This window comes from Gorilla gorilla, chromosome 15 (genome assembly GCF_029281585.2).
Source record: "Gorilla gorilla gorilla isolate KB3781 chromosome 15, NHGRI_mGorGor1-v2.1_pri, whole genome shotgun sequence".
NCBI lineage: Eukaryota > Metazoa > Chordata > Mammalia > Primates > Hominidae > Gorilla > Gorilla gorilla.
The window spans coordinates 104,561,390-104,585,066 of NC_073239.2; the positions used below are offsets into that span (position 1 = coordinate 104,561,390).

The 23,677-nt window shown below is 39.8% G+C and overlaps 2 long non-coding RNA genes across 3 annotated transcripts in view; both read right to left on the reverse strand.

Annotated features, from left to right (window-relative positions):
- The window catches only part of LOC129526585 (uncharacterized), a 332,112-nt gene that overhangs the window by 225,482 nt on the left and 82,953 nt on the right, over positions 1–23,677 (reverse strand). The window lies entirely within an intron of this gene.
- LOC115930539 (uncharacterized) lies at positions 859–21,789 on the reverse strand. Of its 2 annotated transcripts, XR_004067175.3 has the most exons (3): positions 21,616–21,789; positions 1,886–2,003; positions 859–1,131 (listed from the first exon to the last, which is right to left on the reverse strand). It is a non-coding gene; the product is annotated as an uncharacterized lncRNA (long non-coding RNA). The 2 variants fall into 2 exon arrangements; XR_008671248.2 differs by lacking the exons at positions 859–1,131; positions 1,886–2,003 and adding an exon at positions 12,931–13,031.

Genomic DNA, 23,677 nt, shown 5'->3' on the forward strand with positions numbered 1-23,677 from the left:
TTTTCTGGTTGACAATTGGTTGAGTTTGTCTAAAGACCTGGGTTCCATAGAAAAGAAATGTTCAGGTTAAGATAAAAGATTGTGCAGACCAAAGTTCTTTTGAAGTCTTACAGTGGCTGTTCTTAAGGGGAATAGATGACAAATGTTTCCTATTCAGACCTTTAAAAGGTGCTAGACTCTTAATCTCTTTAGGATTGGGAGGGCCAGGAAGAAAAAGATATAGCTATGTTACTAGAGATTCTTTACAGATATAAATTTCCCCCCACAAAGGACACATTTGCAGGGCCATTTCAAAATAAGACAAAGAAAGATGTTTTGGAGTAAAATATTTTGACTTTCTTTTTTGTCACATAATGTTATGCCAGAGTCAGACTGGAAAGTCACAATACATGGGGTTAAATAAAACCCATCTGATGAGAATGTATGGTTTGTAAGGCATGACTCTCCAGACACCTTAGATAGGAATTTGGGCCAGATAAAAAAATCAGAGCTTTGTCCTCAGCAGTCATATTAAATACAACCATAGTAGACAGCTCCTCTGGTTCCTGCCCACAGCCTGGTTCTGCCACACATTTTTGTGCATGTTCTTGCTCTTTTCTTTCTAACCAAGATTTATCTTTGCACCATAGATTGGTCTCATCTATTTCTGTTTCCCAACTTCTCATCAGAGACATTCCCCAAACTTAGGTTTCACATTAATATTCTATAAAAGTGTACCAGAGTTCTTTGGGGATTGCATATGCAAAATTGGGTTCAATGTGCTGTGTTCTTACTCATTTTCTTAGCTCATACTAAAAAGTGTGCATGCTATTTTTTAAATGCATTTCTGTATCAATTAGGAAGACATTCAGCTGCACTTAACAGACAACCCAACTTAAATAAACAGTAGTTTAGTTTCTCACACACCAAGAATTTTGGAGCTAGATTGTTTATAGCATTGATTCAGTGGTTCAACAACATTAAGGTCAACTCTTCTGCTGTTCTCTCAGTCTTTCTTTTGTGATAGCAAGATGGCTGCTGCAGCTTCACCCTTTACATTTACATTCCAGTGAGAAGAAGGAAGAGTAGTAAGAAAGCAAAAATTTTTCTAGGACCCACTCACCCAGGTCCAGGTCACGTGGATACTCTTAGCTACAAGGGAAATAACAAAAGAGACAACAGGATCTCATGATCATGACCTGAGGTTCTGGGTGTGTTACTGTCTGAACACAATCAAGATCCTCTTTATAGGAAAGAAGGTGAAATGAATATTGAGTAGGTAACCAAACATGCCACAATTCTTTATCTTTAAATATGGTTTTATCTTCATCCTATTGGAAATATTTGTTTCCCTTACAGTCCAGGATGTCCCAAGAATTTAAACATTGTAAAGGATGCCAACTACAAAGAAACCATTCCATTGTATTTTTGGGAGAGGATCAGTGCCTAGTAGACTGCAGAACTGACACAAAGTACTGAAGAAGTATTTGTTGCTGACTGAGGAGATGAATGAAAAAATGTAACTTGGATAAATAACACAAGCAGAATTTTATTGTCATGACCTCCATTGTTGACCACAGTCTCTTAATGATTACATTCTTAACTTAAAAGGCTTAATTTGGTTTTATTTTATCTGTATTTTATTCAGTAATACAGCTGATGCTTGAACAACACGGGAGTTAAGGATGCCAAACCCCTGCACAGCTGAAAATCCAATTATAACTTTTCAATCCCCAAAAACTTTACTAAAAGCCTACTGTTGACCAGGCGCCTCAGTGATAACATAAACAGTCAATTAACACATATTTGTGTATTATATGTATGATAAACTGATTCTTACAATGAAGTAAGCTAGAGAAAAGAAAATATTATTAAGAATATCATCAGAAAGAGAAAATATATTTACTAATCATTCATTGGAAGTGGATCATCACAAAGATCTTCATTCTTGTCTTCACATAGAGTAGGATGAAGAGGAGGAGAAAGAGGAGGAGTCGGTCTTACTGTCTCAGGGGCAGCAGCAGCTGAAGGAAATCCACACATAAGTGAAACCATGCAGTTCAAATCCATGCTGTTCAAGGGTCAACAAGACATAAAACGTCCCTGTCATGCAATATGGGAGTTCAATATGCAAAGTATCCCCTTAGCTGGCTCCAGCTTGTTCCTTCCGCAGAGATAACCAGTGTCTCCTGTCTGAGATCTCACCACAGAACTGTGCACCACATCCATCCCTTTTTTTTCTTTTTGAGATAGAGTCACACTGCCACCCAGGCTGGAGTGCAGTGGCTCAATCTCAGCTCACTGCAACCTCCTCCTCCTTGGTTCAAGCGATTCTCCTGCCTCAGCCCCCCGAGTAGCTGGAATTACAGGCACATGCCACCACGCCCAGCTAGTTTTTATATTTTTAGTAGAGACAAGGTTTCGCCATGTTGGCCAGGCTAGTGTGGAACTCCTGACCTCAGGTCATCCACCCACCTCAGCCTCTCAAAGTACTGGGATTACAGGTGTGAGCCACAGTGCCTGGCTCTTCCCATAATTTTTCTATACACTGGACACAAATGCACATGTTACTTCTGGTTTTCTTTTAAATAAAAATTCACATAAATGCAAATCACACCATACACATTGCTTTTTGTTTTGCTTAGTTTTACTTCACAATAAATCCTGAGATTTGTCCCAAGTCAGCATAGTATTTTATTTTAGACATCCCTAGTAGCAATACCTCACTTGCATCTAGCACTTAACAGTTAAGCCCTTTCACATATATTGTTTCATCAGACCTTCACTACAATGATCATTATCCACATCTTTCATAGATAAAAAAAATCTGAGGGTCAGAGAGGTAGTAAAAGTCAGAAATAAATCCCAGATTCAGCCACTCCCACCCCAGTGCTCTATTTCAACAACGTGTCTGTGCCCACAAACTCTTACTAAATGTGCCTTATGGCCCCTTGACATATGTTCATCATTAAAACATTTTTGCTTGGGCAAGTTTCTGTGATCTTTCATATCCATGACCCCAAAAATATATGACCTCCTGATCTAAATTAATAGAAAGGAAGAGAGAGAAAAAAAAGGTAGTGGAAAAAAGGAAAGGGACAAAGGAAGAGATATCTGGCAGTAGCTTTAGGGGAATTTAAAACTATAAGGGGTTCTTTCTAGCGATATTTTTTTACATACAAAATTGTAAAAAGGAGCTGTGAGCAAATGTCCAAAAGTTTCACAGAGCTGAAGTACAATCCTTGAAATCAGCATGGAAAATTCAGTGCTTGAATCTGACCTGTGGTCAGAATGCTTGGCACATGAAAACACACAAACACACACACACACACACACACACACACACACACACACACACACACACACACACGTGCTTCTAAAGAGAGAAAGTCTGTCCCAATTTCCCTCTGCCTCGTGTTCCTGACACATGGCTTTACATTAGCTCCAAGCCAAACCCCAAGTGAAAGCTGGCTCTACGTTCACGTAGCAGATTTGGATTTTCTCTAATCCTTAAAAGGCACTGTCACATGTGCTTCAAAACATCATAAAAACACCTTGGATTGCCTCTTCCAAGGGGCAGAAGAGAAAATCAATACATTCTGATTTTCTCCTCCGTTAAACTCTCAATGACTGAAACAGTAGTGTAGCTGGGGAGAGTTTAGTAGCTCAACAACCACATACTAAATTCTTCTTCAAGATTATAGGGCCTTATTTAGGTGTCTATTGGCAGAGCTTTAGGGCTTTAATGGGTTCAAAACTGCACCAGTAATCAGCAAAAATAAATAGTGCACTCATGTACAACTCATGTAAGTATGACGATCATTATTTGTGGAACCATCTGGCATAATAGATTTCCTCGTAGCATGGGAACTAAATGATACAATGCCATTAAAGTTAATAAACAAGAGAGATTATTAAGTGAAATGGTCCATGAAATTGGTGAGTAAGGATTTCAGAGGCACTTTGAATGTTTCTCAGCTAGAAGACAGACCACATACTAGGTAAGATGGATGGAAAATCTCAAGGATTCAGTCATCCTTACTCCCATGTCCAACCCACTGGCAAATCTCATAAGGTCAATTGTCAAAAATTCACCTGGGAATCATCGACATTTTTCTTTTTCTTTTTTTTTCTCACCCCTACCTTTATAAGGCCCATCTACTTTTTTCTGTTTCCACAGCCATGACCACAGTCCCTGCCATCACCATCTAAGACCTGGATCCCTGCAAGTCCTAGACTGGTTTATTTTCTTCCACTTCCTTTCAATGTACTCTTTACAAAGCAGATGTCATCTTATGTAAATGTAAATCCTGTCACTTATAGACTTAAAATCCTCCAATGTCTTTTTCATCTGTATTTGTTTTCTAGGGACTATCATAAAGTTCCACAAACTGGGTGGTTTTAAAGGACAAAAATTTATTGTCTTACAATTCTGGAGGCTAGAAGTCTGGAATCAAGGTGTTGGCAGGGCTACAGCCCCTCTGAAACCCATAGGGCAATCCCTCTCTGCCTCCTCTAGCGTCTGTGGTGTGCTAGCAATTTTTGGCATTCCTCGGCTCATAGAGGAATCTTTCTACGTCTCTAGCTTCAAATGGCATTGTGTCTGTGTCTTCGTTCATTTTCTATCTATGGTTGTCTGTCTCTGTGCCCAAATCTCCCCTTTTCATAAGGACACCATGCCTTTTTATTAGGCCTGCCCTAATGATGTCATTTTAACTCTATTATATCAATAAAGATGCTATTTCCAAATAAGATTACATTCTGATTCTGAGCCTCAGGACTTCAACATATCTTTTTGGGGAGAGACACATGCAACCCACAACATCAACCTAGAGCAAACCTGAAGAGCTCGTTTACTCAGTTAGCAAGGCCCTACCTGTCTGTCTCTCTAAGCTCACTTGGCCCTCACCACACTGGCCTCTTGACATTCCTCCAGCTTGAAGCCCTTGGCTGCCGCTACCTGGAAGGCACTTCCTCTGGGACGTGCTGCCCCCACTTACCATTAAGTGGTTCCTCACTTATAACTGCATCAGCAGAGGCATGTCCAGGTTTTATGGGGTCTGAAACTTATACACCTTTGGGAATCTTTTATGAAAAAGAGCACACAACTACACATAAAAACACATCTGCAGCCATGGAAGGGGTGCGGGCACAAGAAGGTCCCTGAAGCCCATGGTTCATTCCCTTTGTGGTAAAATTGCTTCTGATCCTGGGAGGGGGCATCTTTGAGTACCTTGATCCAAAGAAGTCCCCACCATGTATTCTCTAGTTACCCTGCTTTATCTCCTTATCACACCTATCGCTAGCACTTATTAAATCTAAAATTATCTTAATAACATATCTACGTTTTTTACACGTTGTCTCCGCATGCCAAATTGGAATCTCTAAGAAAGGAAAAGCTTATTGATTTTTACCACTACAGCCTAGATCCTAGCACACAGTGTCTTGTATAGAGTTGGCACTGAGTGAATATGTATTGGATTCAGAAATGGATGAATGAGTGAATAATAATAGTGTCAATAATAACAATAAGTCCTGCAGCACTACTTTGTTTCAGGCACAGCCTGCCATTATCCCCCCATCTTACAGGTGAAGAACCTTCCCTGCTCCTAGGTTAGTAGAACTTACTCCCAGCTGGCTGCTGGTCAATGGCAACGCCAGTATTTGCAGCTAGCACTCTGGATCTAGACTCCATGCTCTAAACCCTATACTATCCTGTCTAACATCAAGGAAGCTTGCTTGGCTGACTCAGTGTTCAGCTCTATGGTCCAGAGACAGAAGCAGGAGATTCCCATTTCATAGGGATGAGGATTTTAAAGAGAAGATCATGTAACTTGCCTTCCACACCACACACATAGAAAAGGGACTTTCGTCCCAGGCCTCTGAGAGAGCAAAGGAGGCCATCCGAGGAGTTCAGCTCCACAAGGTCATCTCCACCTAACCTTGCCAGGCCAGACATTAAATTATGAGAGATCAAGTCCAATATGCAAACCAATAGGAACTTTCTGTGGCCTCCCCAAGGCTTCAGAATTATTATGGGACTTTTGCTATTATGATTTGTGTGCCCCATCCTCTGAGTGGTATGTGTGTACACACATACAGAAATGATAACAGCTGATGTGAAACATTCTTTAGGTGTGACCTCCTTGGCTGACCCATTGGACTTTATTCACATCACTCTTTATCCATTGAGTTTTAGAAAGAGGAAAATATTTAGTTCTTAAATTTAAAAAGTAAAATCAATAAAGACTTTCAGATTCTTCCTGGCATAAAACAAACTCTCTTTGACTTCTCTCATTGATACACTCAACAGGCCCTGTGTGCTTTGGCTCTTGCTATCATAAATAAAGCAAAAAGAGAAGTCCACAGAGGTCTCTTTTTTGAAGCATAGCAGCATCAGACAATCAACTTTATTGGAAATGAGTTGATGAGACAAGAGGGCAAAGTTGATGGGAGAAAAAGGAAAGTACATATTTTTAAGCAAAACTCCCCTGTATTATGAAATATCCCTATGGAGTCCTCCTTTGAAATAACCCAGCAGATGACCATCCCATCCAGTACCACCTGCCCTGCTTGTTTTGCTCTGTTCTGTTTTGTAATCTTTCTTTAATCCATGATAACAACCCACAATCTCAAATAGCTGGAGGGGGGCATTCTCTCTCACCATCATCTAGGCCACAGGATGAATTTTATTCCCAGAATAACTGCATTCATTGAAGTGATACCAGAAAGATGAAGTGAAAAGCATGAACCCCAGTCAACCTCAGTTTTATATTTCCTGATGTTCTGATAAGAAGAAAACACCATTGGACAAGGAGAAATATCTGACTTTTTTTTTTTTTTTTTAACAACAAGCAGTGGGGGAACAAGGGAAGACCACTTAAATCCTTTGCTCTTCCTTTGGTTAGAATTTCCCCCATTGCCTGAGATGTTTGTTATTTATCAAATAAAAATATTAACTAGGTCCCCACGCTTATACTCTGAATTTAGAATATATCATCAGAGAAGGTGCATAAAGAAAGGAAGATTTTTTTGTCTTTTCAAATTGTTGTAATCAGTTCCTAGTGGTAAAGAAGGTTTTGCTTCATGTAGTAGGTTATTTCTTATTGTTGGAATAGAATTGTGCTTAAGGATATAAGATTCAATAATTTATTTTAGGCTTGACTTTTTCTTAGCTCACTGGAATCACAGCTGAGATTTGTGCACTGCCCAAGCTCAATAACTTGTTCCTCCCTGACCCAGAATCCATGGAGATTATAAAAAAGGCCCTAGTCTAGGCCTTGAATATACACACCTTGGACCTTGGGCTACTGGTGTTGCAATGAATTCAATAGAAAACATTCTATTCTGAGAGCAGGGCTCAAATACTGCAAAATGATTCCCTAGTAGGGTCATTCACATTATTCCTCATGCCACTGCACAGACTGTGTCACCTCAATGGGTTTTGATGGACATGGCCAACACATCTCTTTCAGATGAAGGTGGCACCCCTTTTTCTGCTATCAAAAGGACTTTACAACGCAGTAGTTTCTCATAAATTTAGGAGTGTAGGGTCCTTCTGCCCATGATTAAATTGGGCCCAAGGCAGGTCAACACACCTTTATAACCGTCAGACCTAGAATGCTGTATCCAGATGCTCTGGCAGTACATCTTGCACAAAGTCGCTGCCGGTTAAACACCAAAGCAAAACAGCAGATGGTGCTTGGATTCACTACATTTCTCTTTGAAGCTCTCCAGATTCACAAGCTGATGGAATCATTCTCTATTTTGAAGAGTAGGGTCCTTGACGGCAGGGGCTTTTGGCTTGTCCTTATATTTCCAAATTCCAACAAGCAACACTTCAATAAATGTGTATGCATTCATTCATTCATTCATTCATTCAAAACATGTTCATTTGATTACTATTTTCCAGAATACAGTGGTGATCAAAACAGAGTCCTTGCTCTTCTAGAGTTTAAGAACCAATCTTGATGTCAACTGAAGATTTATATAAACTGGCTATTACAATCTGTCATAAGAATTCTGAAATAACATACACAGGGCAATGAATGAATGACTGACTAGATAAAGATTCAGACTCTTACTTTCCAAGGTCCAGACAGCCATTCTGTGGTGTGAATTGAAAAGGAAAGGGCTTGTGTTTTTAACAACTTCATTACTTCATTCCAAGGCACCAGAATACAGATGGACAATCCTCTTATTACATTAAATGCATATGCATTGCTTTTGTTCCAAAACTCTCCCAAACACAAACAGAGCTCTGACACCTCACTGATGTGATAGCTTATGCATATGGGGGGAGAACAACTATTAAATTTTCCATCAAATAATTTAATTTCTATTAAATATATATCTTGACAAAGCCTCCACCAATACAAACTTTTTGCCAAATGGCTAAGAATATACTTTGGACATTTAATACAAAATGGACAGTTTCAAACAGCTTTACACATGTTGAAAGTTTAAAAAGTTGTTTGTTAAGTACTTTAGTTATAATTCATTTAAAAATCCCATTATATTTGGTTACACAAGAGTGGCTTTAATACACTTAAAGATGCAGTACTCCTTAGCTGTGACATATTTATAGTCTGAACATTAAAAGGTTTACAAAATAAGGCTATATTTTCTCAGTGTCAAACATCCCTCAGTGAAGACAATTATTCAGTCTGCCTGTTTGTAATTAGGTATGAAATAATTTATGGTTATGAAGATAAGTGAGCAAAAATTTCTGGAATAACTGCATATTGTATTTTATTATTAAAAGATTTTCATAATCTTTCCAGGGTTTGAGGAGTCATAAATTGCCCAGATCAGATTTCCACTGGATTTCTCTTGGAATTAATAAGCATATGGATCTGATCTAAGACTGTGTGTCAAAAATATTGAAGAGAATGGCTTCACACAAAGCTGAAAATGAAATGAGATTGACATAGCTGACTTTGGTTTGGAGAACAAGAGCAAAGTGCTGCCTGTAGTCAACCCACAAAGACAGAGTCTGGCAGGTCTAAGGGACAAAGAACACCCTACTGGGGTCAGAAATGCAACCTAAGTCCCAATAACCCAGGGTTGGAGAGCTTTTCCTCTTCCACACTCCCTTCTTTTTGACAAATATTAAGAACACTTTCAGCATGTTATCTCTATGCCATAACTATACATTCCTGGGATATGTAGTTGGTTAAAAGCAAATTCAGTCTTTTTCCTCACTACTTCTGCCAGCAGAATCACCAAACACAGGATACATCAGCCTGTTTCTTCTATTTTTTTTCTTCAATTCAAAAGGAATAGTGAAAGTATGGCACTACTACTGTTTTTATCAAAGCATTATTTTGTCTAATATATTAGTCTTCATAACTTCTCAATTAATATCCATTTTTCCCCAAACCTAAGCAGATATTGTCTAATTCTCCTAATATTTTGTAGTTCCTGAAACTCCAAAAACGTTCTACGTAACTTACATTGTCTTTTCAAAGTTGAAATGAATTTAAGAAACTTTGTAGAACACATTTATGATGTTCCCAGAAATTCTTGCAATTTCCAATAGCTAGTCAAAAGCTGGAACACACAGTTTGACATAGTACAATCCCAACCCCTCATTGCCATGCCGTCCTGGAGAAAGCCTCTATTAAGCCTAAATAGAAAAATTGCCAAGCCAATTAAGCGTGAGTGAATCTGAACGGGCTACGTGGAGATAGCCTCTGAACAAATCATTTCTGCCAACTCACATTCAGTGAGTAGTCACAGAGCACTTGGCCCAAGGCCAGAGATGGAGATTTCACCAAATGTGAAGATGCAGTTACTAAACAGCAAATCTATTCAGTTGTCGGAGCAGAGCTGCCGGCTCTACCTCCTTTCACAAGTGACCCCTGACACTTTCAATTATGGGAGCTCACCAGCACTCTGCAATCAACTTTTCTAGGGGAAATATATCTTAACTTAAAACTCCAAAAAGTTTGAAACTAGGCTACCAGAACTAAAAGGATGCATTCTGAAATGCTTTGCAACAGCAATTTTTTTTAAGATTGTGTAGACTATGCTATCGACCAGGCGCACTGAGCTGAAGCTAAGTGAGGGTCAAAAGACAGAACAGGTGGCATGAGGCCACATCTAGCAGTCGGTCTGTAGTACATGACAGGAAGCAAAAGCCTCCTTGGTCTGATCAACTCCAAGAGACCATTTAGTATGATCTTAATTTATTATTTCATTGATATTACAGGATAATGGTGAAGAACCAACCTATAAAAACAAGCACCCACAGTCTCCATGAATTTCTCCCACATAGGGGTGGCTTGCACATGTAAGGTACACAGGTATGACTGTGGAACGAATGAAATATTATTGTCAGTCTCTCTGTTTCTCTGCTGAAGATTCTATTTGAGGATAATGTGCAAAAGCAAAACAGCAGAGGCATGAGGGAAAGAGGGAAAGTCAGGTAAATCCTAAGATAAAAGGAACCCAAAATATCATCTAGTCTAACTCCCCCTGCTATATAATAAACCTATCCACAATCACATTCATCAGGGTTTGTTTGAACATTTCCAAAGAAATGGTATGTTAAAGAGTACACATTTACTTCTTCACAGAGTAGACCATTGCTTTGGTGGATAGCTCTAATTATTTTAAAGCTCCTTCTTATATGGAGCCTGAATTCTAACCTGTAATTTCTAACTATGGTTCAAATTATGACCACTTAAAGCAGAATTTGTCAGCTTTCCTTCACAGCCTTTCAAATATTTGAAGGCAGCTGTGATGTCTTCCCCAAATTTTCCTTTACCTGAGCGAAATCATCCCATATCCTCCAACCAATCACTCAACCATTCATGTGGTTTCCACATCCTTCATTATCCTGGTAACCATCCAGATAGTTAATGACAGTCTCAAAATGCAGCACCCAAATCTGACATCCATACTCTACACATATTCCTATGGTACCGTGGCAACTGGCAGAAATTTCTTCATGCAGGGTTAATGTTATGAAACACCTTTTAAATTAGCCAAAGCAGGGGTCCACGTTTTCTGCTTGCTCTATGTCTTGTACTTAATTTACAGTGTGGGCCACTAGCCATTAGGGAGGTGTGGGGAATGTGATTGTTGCCAATAATTGACCATTCCCTGGTTCAGGAGATACATAAAATTCTAATGGAACCATTATTCTTACACCCACAGGATATATAACAAGAACAATAAAGTGATGCATTTGCAGTATCTGTTTTTTTTAAAAAAAAAAGATGCTTTATGAAAATATCCATCTTATATTTTATCTCGCATGATGATGTACAAATTAACTACCTCAAAATGAGATTCTCATGTTAAGTGTTAAGAGGGGAACATACATAGCCTTGCAGGCACACACTTTTCCAGAGCACACTAACTGCTTAAACATCTCATTAATGCATCACTGTCATAGAGCTAGATGACTTTGGCGTTGTAATACTGGCTTCCATGGCAACCTATTGTCCTTGCACATTTATTTGTTGAATTGTTTGTTGGCGCATGGAACTGTGCCATAACTAGAAAAGTAAGTGTTAAGTCACCAAGCAACTTTAGTGATCAGATCGCATAAGGCTCTTAAAGTTAGAGTGGTTTTATACCATGTACAGACACCTATAAGACATTTTTAATGTATTTCTTTTTTAAAAAAAGTTTAATTAACAAATAAAATCGAACATATCCCAGGTGAACAATGTGATGATTTGATTACATATGCATTGTATCCTGATTATCACAGTCAAATTAATTAATATCCACCACCATCCATAGGTATACTCTGTATGTGTGTATGTGTGTGTAGTGAGGGCACTTAAAATCTGCTATAGAATTTCAAGTAAACAATGCAGTATTATCAACTAGAGTCATCATGATGTACTTTAGATACCCAGAACTTATTTATCTTCCAGTATCTCCCTATTTTTCCCCACATCCCAGTCCCTGGCAGGCACTACTCTCCTCTCTGCTTCTAAAGTTTAACGTTTTTAGATTCCACATATAAGTGATATCATACTGTATTTTTCTCTCTGTGTCTAGCTTATTTCACTTGTATAATGTCCTGCAGGCTCATCCATGTTGTCACAAATGGTAAGATCTCCCTCTTCTTATGAGAATAATATTCATATATATATCTTTACACACACACATACATATACCACATTTTTTAGTCCACTCATCTGTCAATGACAGTTTGTTTCTGTATCTTCACTATTGTGAATAATACTGCAAGGAAGATGAGGGTGCAGATATCTCTTCAAAATGTTTATGTTATTTTTTGTGCACATATACCCAGAAGTGAGGACTCCAGATGCCAGTGCCTTGATCTTGGACTTTCCAGCCTCCAGAGCTGTGAGAAATAAATTTCTGTTCTTTTATAAATGACCCAGGCTATGGTATTCTGTGATAACCGCACAAAACAGACTAAGACAAATGACAATCACAACATGTGTTATAGTTACAAATAATAACTAATTATAGGTGATAAACAGTTATAGATAATAACAACTAACATCACTGAGGACTTACTATATTTCAGTTCCTTTTTCATACATTTAGAGCCATCAGATCATTGTAATGTTGTGAGAAAAAAAAATTTTAAAAATAAGAATCATTCATCTTTGGAAACTTCATAAAAGGCATTCAATACATTTTATAACCTGAGCTTATGATTATGATTACCTGTGAATGGTTCAGTTTATAAAGATGATGTAGTAACACATGGTGTCATGCCCCTGAAATAAATGGTCTCACCATTCCACACACAAAATTTTGAACTAGTTCTGTTTTGTGTTTGTTCTGTCTTTCCCTAAGGAGGCCACTTCTTGGCACTCCTGGGGTCTCAATCTCTGCTTGTTCATTTATTTCTCTTCTCATATAAGGACTAAGCAGCCAGATAACTAAGACTAATAGAATTACAAAGCAAATGGGAAGGCTTCCAAGACAGTCCCTAAATCAAGTAAATGCATGAACGTTAATATCCGAACGTTTTAATATCTGTTCACAGACCAGGTACTTTTTTCTTCTTCTTTATTACTCTTCTTATTGGATATAGACACGAGCCAGGAGACCTGTGGATACATAAGTGTTAAGTATTTTCTGCAGTATATCACTGCTTCTTTTTGATGACAGTCTTATTGCTGCAGACTTGGCAATCTTATTAAATAACCATCTTTAAGTGAAAGCGCTATTGAGATACTGCATTTGATGCAAAGAGTTAAACTCCTAGCCACTCTCACCGCTATTCAAAAAACCCATTGGTATTTTTCAAGGTTAGCATTTCTCAAATTCTTTTGACATTGAGATTTTTTAGTTACAATTTTTGACACAATGATGAACTGGTGCTTATCAACTACAATGTGCACTTACAGTGAATAGCAGAAATTATTTTTAATTTCTGATAGTGTGAAATTTAAAAATAGAAATGAAATTACTTTATAAGATAATACAAACTGTATTATTCTGTTCTCACACTGCTAATAAAGACATACCCAAAACTGGGTAATTTATAAAGGAAAGATGTTTTGTTTTGTTTTGTTTTGAGATGGAGTCTCACTCTATTGCCCAGGTTGGAGTGCAGTGGTGCAATCTCGGCTCACTGCAACCTCCGCCTCCTAGGTTCAAGTGATTCTCCTGCCTCAGCCTCCTGAGTAACTGGGATCATAGGCACGCACCACCTTGCCCGGCTAATTTTTGTATTTTAGTAGAGACAGGGTTTCACCATGTTGGCCAGGCTGGTCTCAAACTGCTGACCTCATCATCTGTCTGCCTCGGCCTCCCAAAGTGCTGGGATTAGGAAAGAGGTTTAATTGACTCACAGTTCCACATGGCTGAGGAGGCCTCACAATCATGGAAGAAAGCAAAGGAGGAGCAAAGTCATGTCTTATGTGGCAGCAGGCAGAAGAGTATGTGTAGGGGAACTCGCCTTTATAAATCCATCAAAGTTCATGAGACTTACTCATTATCATGAGAACAGCACAGGAAAAATCTGCCCCCATGATTCAATTACCTCGCACCGGGTCCCTCCCATGACATGCGGGAATTATGGGAGCTACAATTCAAGATGAGATTTGGGTGGGGACATAGCCAAGCCATATCACAAGCATATGTTGAAATTATAAGACAAACAACTACCTTGAATAGATAGCATCCATCAGCTTAACCAGTAGCAGCTAAATTTTGCTTAGACAGCATTGAGTAGCTTAAATATCTTGCATAAATCCATCAGATAATTTCTCAGGCAACTCTTTTTTTGGATCTGACACATCATTATTTAATGGATGATTGTAGCTTAAAAAGAACTATCATATATTGTGTGGGGCAAATATTGCCAATCATATCCCTAAAGTAAACACCCCAGGGTGGTCCCCAATGAGTCACTCTATGTATAATCCCATGCCCTTGAGTGTTGATGGAACCTGTGACTTGCTTCTAACCAATCTGACAAGAGTGAAGGGACTTTGAAGAAGCCATTAGGTGCACAATCAGTCAATTTTGAGTTAATAAAAAAGGAGATTATTCTGAATGGGCCTGACATAATTAGGTGATCCCTTTAAAAGCGGGTCCACACCTTCCCTGAAGTTAAAGAGTCAAAGTAACAGAGACATTTTCTCTGTTGCTAGCTTGAAGAAGCAAGAGGTTATGAACTCTATAACCCCAGTCAAATACATTTTGCCAGCAACCTGAAAGATCTTGGAAGTAGGTCCTTTCCTAGTTGAGACTTCAGATGAGTTTGAAACCCAGTTGACACCTTGATTTCAGCCTTGTGAGAAACTGGGCAGAAAACTGAACTCAAGTATGACTTCTGACTCATAGTAGCCATGAGATAATAAATGGATAATTGGTTTAGGCCACTAAGTTGGTGATGATATGTTGTAGAGCAAGAGAAAATGAACACATTATCGGATAGTGATTCCCTTTTTGTGGCGCAATCTGTATTTGTAGTTGAGAACATTGCTGCACAGCTAAAAACTGCTTTTACCAGACTTATCTGAAGTGAAATGTGGCTATGTGACTAAGTTCTGACCAGTGAAACTTAAGTGTAAATAATGTTGAGATATTCTAGAAGCACTTTTTAGTTAGAGTATATACTTGATATGGTTTGGCTCTGTCTCCCCATCTAAATCTCATGTGGAATTTTAATCCCCATGTGTCAGGGGAGCGACCTGGTGGGAGGTGACTGGATCACAGGGAGATTTCCCCCATCCTGTTCTCATGACAGTGAGTGAGTTCTCACGAGATTCAATGGTTTAAAATGTGGCACTTCCCCCTTCTCTCTCTCCTGCCACCCTGTAAGACATGCCTTGTTTCCCCATTGCCTTCTGCCATGATTGTAAGTTTCCTAAGGTTTCCCCAGCCCTGGAGAACTGTAAATCCATTAAACCTCTTTTTTATAAATTACCTAGTCTCATGTAGTTATTTATAGTGATGTGAAAATGAACTAATACATAAAATTGGTACCAGGAGAGTGGGGAACTGCTATACCTGAAAATGTGGAAGCAAATTTGGAACTGGGTAATGGGCAGAGGTTGGAACAGTTTAGAGGCCTCAGAATACGAGAGGAAGATGAGGGAATGTTTAGAACTTCTTAGAGACCTGTTGAATGGTTGTAACCAGAATGCTGATAGTCATGTGGACAATGAAGTCCAGGCTGAGGTGGTTTCAGATGGAGATGAGGAACTTAATGGGAATAGTTCCAATAGCAAGTCACTCTTGCTATGCTTTAGCAAAGAGACTAGTGGCATTTTGCCCCTGCCCTAGAGATCTGTGCAGCTTTGAACATGAGAGAGATGATTTAGGGTATCTAGCAGAAGAAATTTCTAAGCAGCAAAGCATTCAAGATGTGACCTGGCTGTTTCCAAAAGTGTACAGTCATGTAAGTTCACAAAGAGATGGTCCAAAATTAGAACTTATGTTTAAAAGGGTAGCAGAGCATAAAAGTTTGGAAAATTTACAGCCTGAACATGTGGTAGAAAAGAAAAATCCATTTTCTGGGGAGAAATTCAAGGCTGCATAAATTTGCATAAGTAAAGAGGAGCCAAATGTTAACAGCCGTAACAATGGGAAAATGTCTCTAGGGCATGTCAGAGACCTTGGCACCAGCCCCTCTTGTAACAGGCCCAGAGGCCTAGGAGGGAAAAATTGGTTTCCTGGGCCAGCCCAGGGCCCTCTGCTCTGTACAGCCTCCTGAAATGGTGCCCTGTGTCCCAGAAGCTCCAGTTCCTGCTCTGGCTAAAAGGGGCCAAGGTACAGTTCAGGCCACTGCTTCAAAGGGTACAAGCCCCAAGCCTTGGTGGCTTCTACATGGTGTTAGGCCTGCAGGTGTACAGAAGGCAAGAGTTTGGAGCCTTTGCCTAGATTTCAGAGGATGTATGGGAACACCTGGATGTCCAGGCAGAAGTCTGTTGCATGAGCGGAGCCCTCATGGAGAACCTCTACGAAGGCAGTGTAGAGGGGAAATGTGGGGTTGGAGCTGCCACACAGAGTTCACACTGGGGCACTGCCTATTGGAGCTGTGAGAAGACAGCCATTGTCCTCCAGACCCCAGAATGATAGATCTGCTGACAGATTGCATTGTGTGCCTGCAAAAGCCACGGTCATTCAACGCCAGACTGTGAAAGCAGCCACAGGGCCTGAACCCTGCAGAGCCACAGGAGTGGAGATTTCCAAGGCCTTGGGAGCCTAACTCTTGCTTCAGCGTGTCCTGGATTTGAGACATGAAGTCAAAGGAGATTATTTTGGAGTCTTAAGATTTAATAACTGCCCTGCTGGCTTTCAGACTTGCATGGGGCCTATATCCCCTTCGTTTTGTCCAATTTCTCCCATTTGGAATGGAAGCATTTACCCAATGCCTGTAGCCCCATTGTATCTTGAAAGTAATTTACTTGCTTTTGATTTTACAGGCTCATGGGTGGTAGGGATCTGCCTTGTCTCAGATGCGACTTTGGACTTGGACTTTGGGATTAATGCTGGAATGAGTTAAGACTTTGGGGGACTGTTGGGAAGGTATGATCAAGTTTTGAAAAGTGGGAAGACCATGAGTTTTGGGAGAGACCGGGGGTGAAATGATATGGTTTGGCTCCGTGTCTCCACCCAAATCTCATGTGGAGTTGTAATCCTCATCTGTCAGGGGAGGGACCTGATGGGAGGTGATTAGACCATGGGGGCAGACTTCCCTCTTGCTGTTCTCACGATAGTGAGTGAGTTCTCATGAGATGTGATGATTTAAAAGTGTGGCACTTCTCCCCCCACCCCTCTCCTGCCACCATGTAAGACATGCCTTGCTTCCCCTTTGCCTTCTGCTGTGATTATAAATTTCCTGAGGTCTCTCCAGCCATGCATAACTGTGAGTCAATTAAATCTCTTTTCTTTATAAATTACCCATTCTCAGGTAGTTCTTTATAGCAGTGTGAAAATGGACTAATACAATACCCTTCTTCTTCCCTTCATTCTGCAGTATGAAATAAGATTTTGATGGCTGGATATTCAGCGGCCATCTGGGACCATGAGTATTGAATCTCCATGCTAGGTGGAAAAGTAAGCTGGATCATAGGTGATTTCATAGAGTTACTATAGCAGCACTGGAATACCACCTATAGGCTTCTTTTATGCAACAGAGGAATTTCTGTTTAAGCCATTGTTCTTGGAATCTGTGTTACTCTTGGCAGAATCTAAATCTGGTATATTTTACTTAAAAATGTATACCTATATTTGAAATAAATTAATATAAGTATAAAATAAAATGATGTGGTTTGTTTGTTTGGGTTCAACTATTAGCAGCATCTTTCAGAGAACTAGGATATGCAGCATGCTGGTCCAAATATTAACACTGACTAATACTGCTGGTGGAAATGAGATACCACATTAAGAAGCAATCAAGAGTCAAATATGTAAAAGAAATTGTACATGAAAGTACACAAGTTGGCCCTTGCATTCAAAATATTAAAACACCCTATTTTGTTTGTAACTGAAAATAGTTATTTAAAAACAGTAGTGCATTTGCCCAATTGAGTCCAGCTCTTTTTTAAGTACAACAGAGCAATATTAGGCAGATGAGACTTGGTGACCACAAATGAGTGTGGTACTGGGGCTCTAAGAAGAAGCAGATGTCCAAAATCATCATTCTGCCTGAAAGTTTACCAGTCAGATTGCTATCCTTTCATTTTAAGGTTTCTGCTCCTTGTTAATTGCAAATATCCATGGCACAGGTACTACTGTGAGTGTGCTTGCTACAAACAAGTAGGTGGGAATAGATGAGTAAAAGATGGAGGAAAAGGCACAGTGGTCCTTGGCAAGGACATTCAAGCTCACAGGCTCATGTTGGTGATCACAAAGGGGAAAGGAGAGTCTCCAAATATAAATAGAGTGCAATTCACAAATGTTTACTAAGCTGTGAATCCTTTCAATAAATGATTAATCGATAAGTCGCAGGCCCTGAAGATACAATGGTAAACAATAAAGACCCAAGATAATTTTGCCTATATCAGAGATGAGACACCACGCCACCCACAATTTCCAGGCTGATGCCATTTAGGTTATTGAATTTGAAAGCTAGATGCATGTTAGTACCTCTTTAGATTTCAAAAATCTGGATTTCAAAAGTAAGTCTTCAAATTGTTAATCAGTTGATTAGTTAATTCAGTCAAAAATATTCAAACTATTTTATGTCTTAGAATAGATAGGATATTTAAAGTATAATACATAAATTATACCAATACTGGGGGGGATTGCTAAGGTTGTCCACATGTGCCAGCAAAATCATCTATTTCTGGTCTTTAGTCAAGTCTAAGAAAGTTCATACTGACATATTAGGAGGAAATTATTATACCTGCTTATACTGAAAAAGAAAATTCAACCATAAATATTGCAATAGTATAAGATGCTATAACGTTCTGCAAAACAATCTGTTGCACATTTCTACTTGGAAGGTAGCATATTTCATGATTATGCACATCCATGACAGAGATAAGCATTTATATGGTAATAACTGCAATATGGGCAGCTACAGCCTTTCACTATAAGCCATGAGCCTTTTCATCAGAAAAAGTCACTGGGGCACAATTTATCACCAGAAAGCGTGTTTGGCTGGCTTAGATGTTCAGAAAAAATAAATATTTTCTACATGCACATGTCTTAAGTAGTAGCAGGAGCATGGTTTGTACCTTTACATAAAAAAAACAAAATAAATGCCAGTGTTTAGGTAGTCAGACAAATAAATATACAAAAAAAAGGAGTAACAAGTTTCCTCTTCTACGCCCATACCTCAGTAAACACAGAGTCCCATGTGCAAGTGGTACAAATGCCACCATAAAGAGTCAGTGACTACAGAAAGGGACTGAAGTGCTTATTTAAAATCTTGCTATCACAGGATTAAGAGAAACCTGGGTCTAGGACTGAGAACTCAGTAGTATAGAACAGAAGAGGAAACAGTCATCTGTGATGATATCAATAATTGTTTATAATAACTCCACTGACATCAATAGTTGTTCTGATAATAATTCTGGTGGCTAATATTTATTGAATGCTTACTAAATGGACTAATTATCCTTCTGGGGGCTTTACGTATATTTTCTCATTGAATTCTGAAACATATACTATCACTTCAGGGCTCCTATTAACCCATTTTTTTAATAGCTGGTTAAATATAGGTTTAGAGATATGGTGACTTATCCAAAATCACAAAGTGGCAGATTTGAGTTTTGGACCTAATTGTGCTTGACTCCAATGCCTATGGGCTTGTCACAAAGTGGTGGAGAGAAGGCCATTATCTTCCAGTGGAGACTCCCTGATGCCCAGGCTGGTGACCAGAGGGTAAATGCAATACCTTCTGGACAGTGGCGATATGCTGGCATCGCAGGGAGTAGGATTATATGAGAGACATGGCTGGCTCAAATGCCCATGTAAACCTCAAAAGCAGATTAGGGATGAAAAGATTAAGTGAATATTTCCTAAGCATAGATGAGAAGTGTGAAGCAGGTTCACTGTGCACTGGTTACCAGCTTGTGTCAGTCTGCTGAGACAGGCCCCACTTAAGCACAAGTTACATGAAATGGATACATGATTTACGGATGGGAACAATAGACAAAGGACAACAGAAGCCTAGAACTCATTGCAAGTTGGCCCCCCAAGGCTCAGGAAATTGGCCTGGGGTGAATGGAATCTCCTCATCTGCATGTACTTCACTTACACTGCAGCTGAAGGACCTCAGAATGTAGCCTGCCCTGGGTTATAGATCCCAGGGACAACGTGACAGGCTGGGCTAAAGCACCAAAGAACATCCTATTTCTAGGGAGAAATGGAGCAGACCCTGAGCTGTTCTGGTTAGTTCCTGCCTATCTCAGGCTGTTGCATTCTCAGCACAATCTACAGTTATTCCTGAGAACTACAAGCAAGATTGAAGAGGGAACAGGATCAGTCCAAGGCCATCCAGAGAACTGCGTGACAAGGAACTCCTGGGAATTTTGGCAGCTGGTGGGTGGGTGGAAGAAGGAAGCTGAGGAGGGGGTCCTTGAGGTCCTGTAGCTGTGCAGGTGGGGGCTAAAGGGATGGCAAAATTGAGATAATGTAGCCGCATGGCTACCAAAATAAGGATGTTCATATTTATCAAGTGATTCAGTAAAACCATTTGGAGCTTCAGCTGTATGCTCGTGCCCTTCGCACTGGAGAGAAGACAAAAGCACCTTTTTATTCCTACCCTCAAATAGTTTTCTACCTCTGTGTGTGTGTGTGTGTATGTGTGTGTGTGTGTGTGTGTGAGAGAGAGAGAGAGATGTGCAATTGACTATAATGTATGACACAGAGGCATCACTAGAGTCAAAGGCCACTTTACATCTTAAGCCATCCATTCTGGAGGCATTAGAGACATTGCCAAAAGTGAGGGTGACTATGTACATCATTTTGGTAATTAGGAAAAAAATGTGCTATGAAAAAATAGTATGTCATTTTTACCTCTATTTTCAAGCTCTGATTTGGGGTTTTCCTCTTATTTTTATCCAGTGTGTTTCCTGCTTCCCGTTAATGCCCACGCAGGAGACTGACTGCTTTCTGGCAAGAAGGGGGTAAGCACTGTACCTATAATCTGCATTATTAGGTTCTGTCAACTGACCCCCTAATTTCAGAAGTTAAATAAAATATAGATTTTTTTGTTGTTGTTGTTTATGAAAGCGACAACTCAGGTGTCTCTGGTTTGTTGGTTTTCCTGAGCAGCTCCACTCCAAGAGGTGGCTCAAGGACCAGGTTCCTTCCAACATGGCACCACTTCTTCTCCAGATTAGTGCCATGCAAACTTTCATTCACAGGCCAGTGCCAGTCCATGGCTTGGATTAGCCCAGGAGCCGCTTATGAATGGTCTCAATGAGGGAAATACGGAAATTGAGGGAGAGCATATGGAAACTTTAGAAACTGGCCATTGCTGCAATATTCAAGTTCATGGTGAGTGGATTTTTCTCACTCAACAGAGTATAGACCATTTTGGTTGTGGTCAAACTCACCCAGCACATGTGGCTTCCTAGTGGATTGGAAATTTAAGAAAACATAAATAACAGATTGACAGCTAGAAAAAGCTACACTCTATATCCTCAGAGTCCTCATGATTTCACTGGCAGATTGGAGAAAGAGAACGGTAAGCTGTCCATGAGAAGGTTTTCTATTACCCACCTGGTAGGGCCCATGTTACTTCTGCCCATTCCGTTGGCCACAACTCTGTTACATGGTTGCATCTATTTGCATGGGAGACTGGGGCATAATCTGATTGAATGTCCAGTAAGAAAATGGAAAGAAGTTGGCAGTCATCCATCCTCACTAAACCTATTGCTGCATTTGCTACCAGTTTCTGTTGACCAAATAATGCAAGCATGAAAATGAGTGATAGTTCTATGACTTCCCAGCCAGAATCTTACCACTTTGAGTGTTCTTGATGGAGCTGCCCCAACAAAGACTTCAAATCAGGATTGATTCCTGTCTCATTCCTAACTCACCTTCTCTATTTTCTTAATTTTGAGTGCTCGAAAACCTTCCAATAAATACCCTTCTGCTTAAGTTAGCCAGGATTAAGTTCTTTGTTAGGAATTTTTAAAAATCCCAAAGCTAATACAGGAGAAGTAGGAGGTAAGTAGGGAGAAAGAAAAAGGGAGAGAGGATGGAGAGAATGGCATCTAGCTAGGAAGATTCTTTAAATAAACATATTATGACTCACTTACTTTGATTCAGAACTGCCATTTGAACACAGTCAGTTCTATAGGTAATAGACGATTCTTTACCTTAAGACAATGAGTTCTACAGTACCTCAATCACTCATGCATCTCACTGAACAAATCAATTGCATTGATTATGCTAAAAGGTGTAAGTTGCTTTGACATGCACAAATAGGAGAGAATGTCTGAAAGGCAAATCATTTTATCCAAATCAAGGTTTTTGCATAATTTATGCTTAGCGACATTCTTTACCAGAGGGACTTTCATGGTCTAACCAAAAACAAAAGCCTCGAATCAGATTATATATATATATATATATATATAATATTTTAATGTAAATTCTCCCAGAATGGTAATGGTAACCTGGAGTATAAAGGGGCAGTGGCTTAACAAGAAGAAAAGTTTTCCAGAATGAGGGGAGACTCAGCCACCGTATTATGTCAGCAGCCCTGGTGAACCCCAGTGACGTTTTGTTTTATTTTATTTCATGCTCAATTTGCCATCTATAGCCCCACTCTGTGTAGAGGAGCACATCGACTGGGCTCTCTGCCCTATTTTAGCACTCCTCAGACCTCTCTGAAAATAATGCTGCTTTCAGACAAAGTCCAAAGTTCTAGGTTATTTCTTTCTTTCTCTGCTCCACAATCTGGTGCTGACCAACCTCTTTCTCTGGATCTCCAGTTCAGTGGGTGGAAAACCCAGCAAAAAATGATCATCTGGATTCTAGAAGCACACACGGGTGAGTCTTACAGGACTTGGATGATAGCAAAGGCACATTGGCTGATTTTCATATCTGAGTAAAGAGATTTCTCAAGAGCTGTCTTCATGTTGTTGTCCCATATTTAGCTCTACTGAGTCATTTCTTGGTGCTTTTAATATAAGAGATTTTTAGCACATTTCTCTTCTAGTGGGGCTACTAGCCTTTGCATTCACTCTCATTTGCTAAGTGTCAGAGATTATTAGCTGGAGGCCTGCAGGTAGGAGGTAGTCTAGAGAGGTGCTTCACTTGTTCTATGAAATGTTTTCTTAAAAATTAACTTAGAGGCCGGACGCAGCGGTTCACACCTGTGATCCCGGCACTTGGGGAGGCTGAGGCGGTCGGATCATGATGTCAGGAGTTCAAAACCAGCCTGACCAATATGGTGAAACCCCGTCTCTACTAAAAATACAAAAATTAGAGGGGCGTGGTGGCGCACGCCCGTAGTCCCAGCTACTCAGGAGGCTGAGGCAGGAGAATCGCTTGAACCCAGGAGGCAGAGGTTGCAATGAGCCGAGATCATGCCACTGCACTCCAGCCTGGGTGACAGAGTGAGATTCCATCTAAAAAAAAATGCAACTTAGATTCCAATGTTTTTAAATTGGGAATATTTCACGTAGATATCTGATTTCTAGAATCACTAGTGGATTTGGCAATACTGGGTTTGCATTAAAGCATTCTCACTTGCTTTCACCAGCCAGAGCCTTAGAAAGAGCACACTTTAGGCAATGTGTGCAAGTTCCAGTTTACCAAAACACTCAGCATCCCC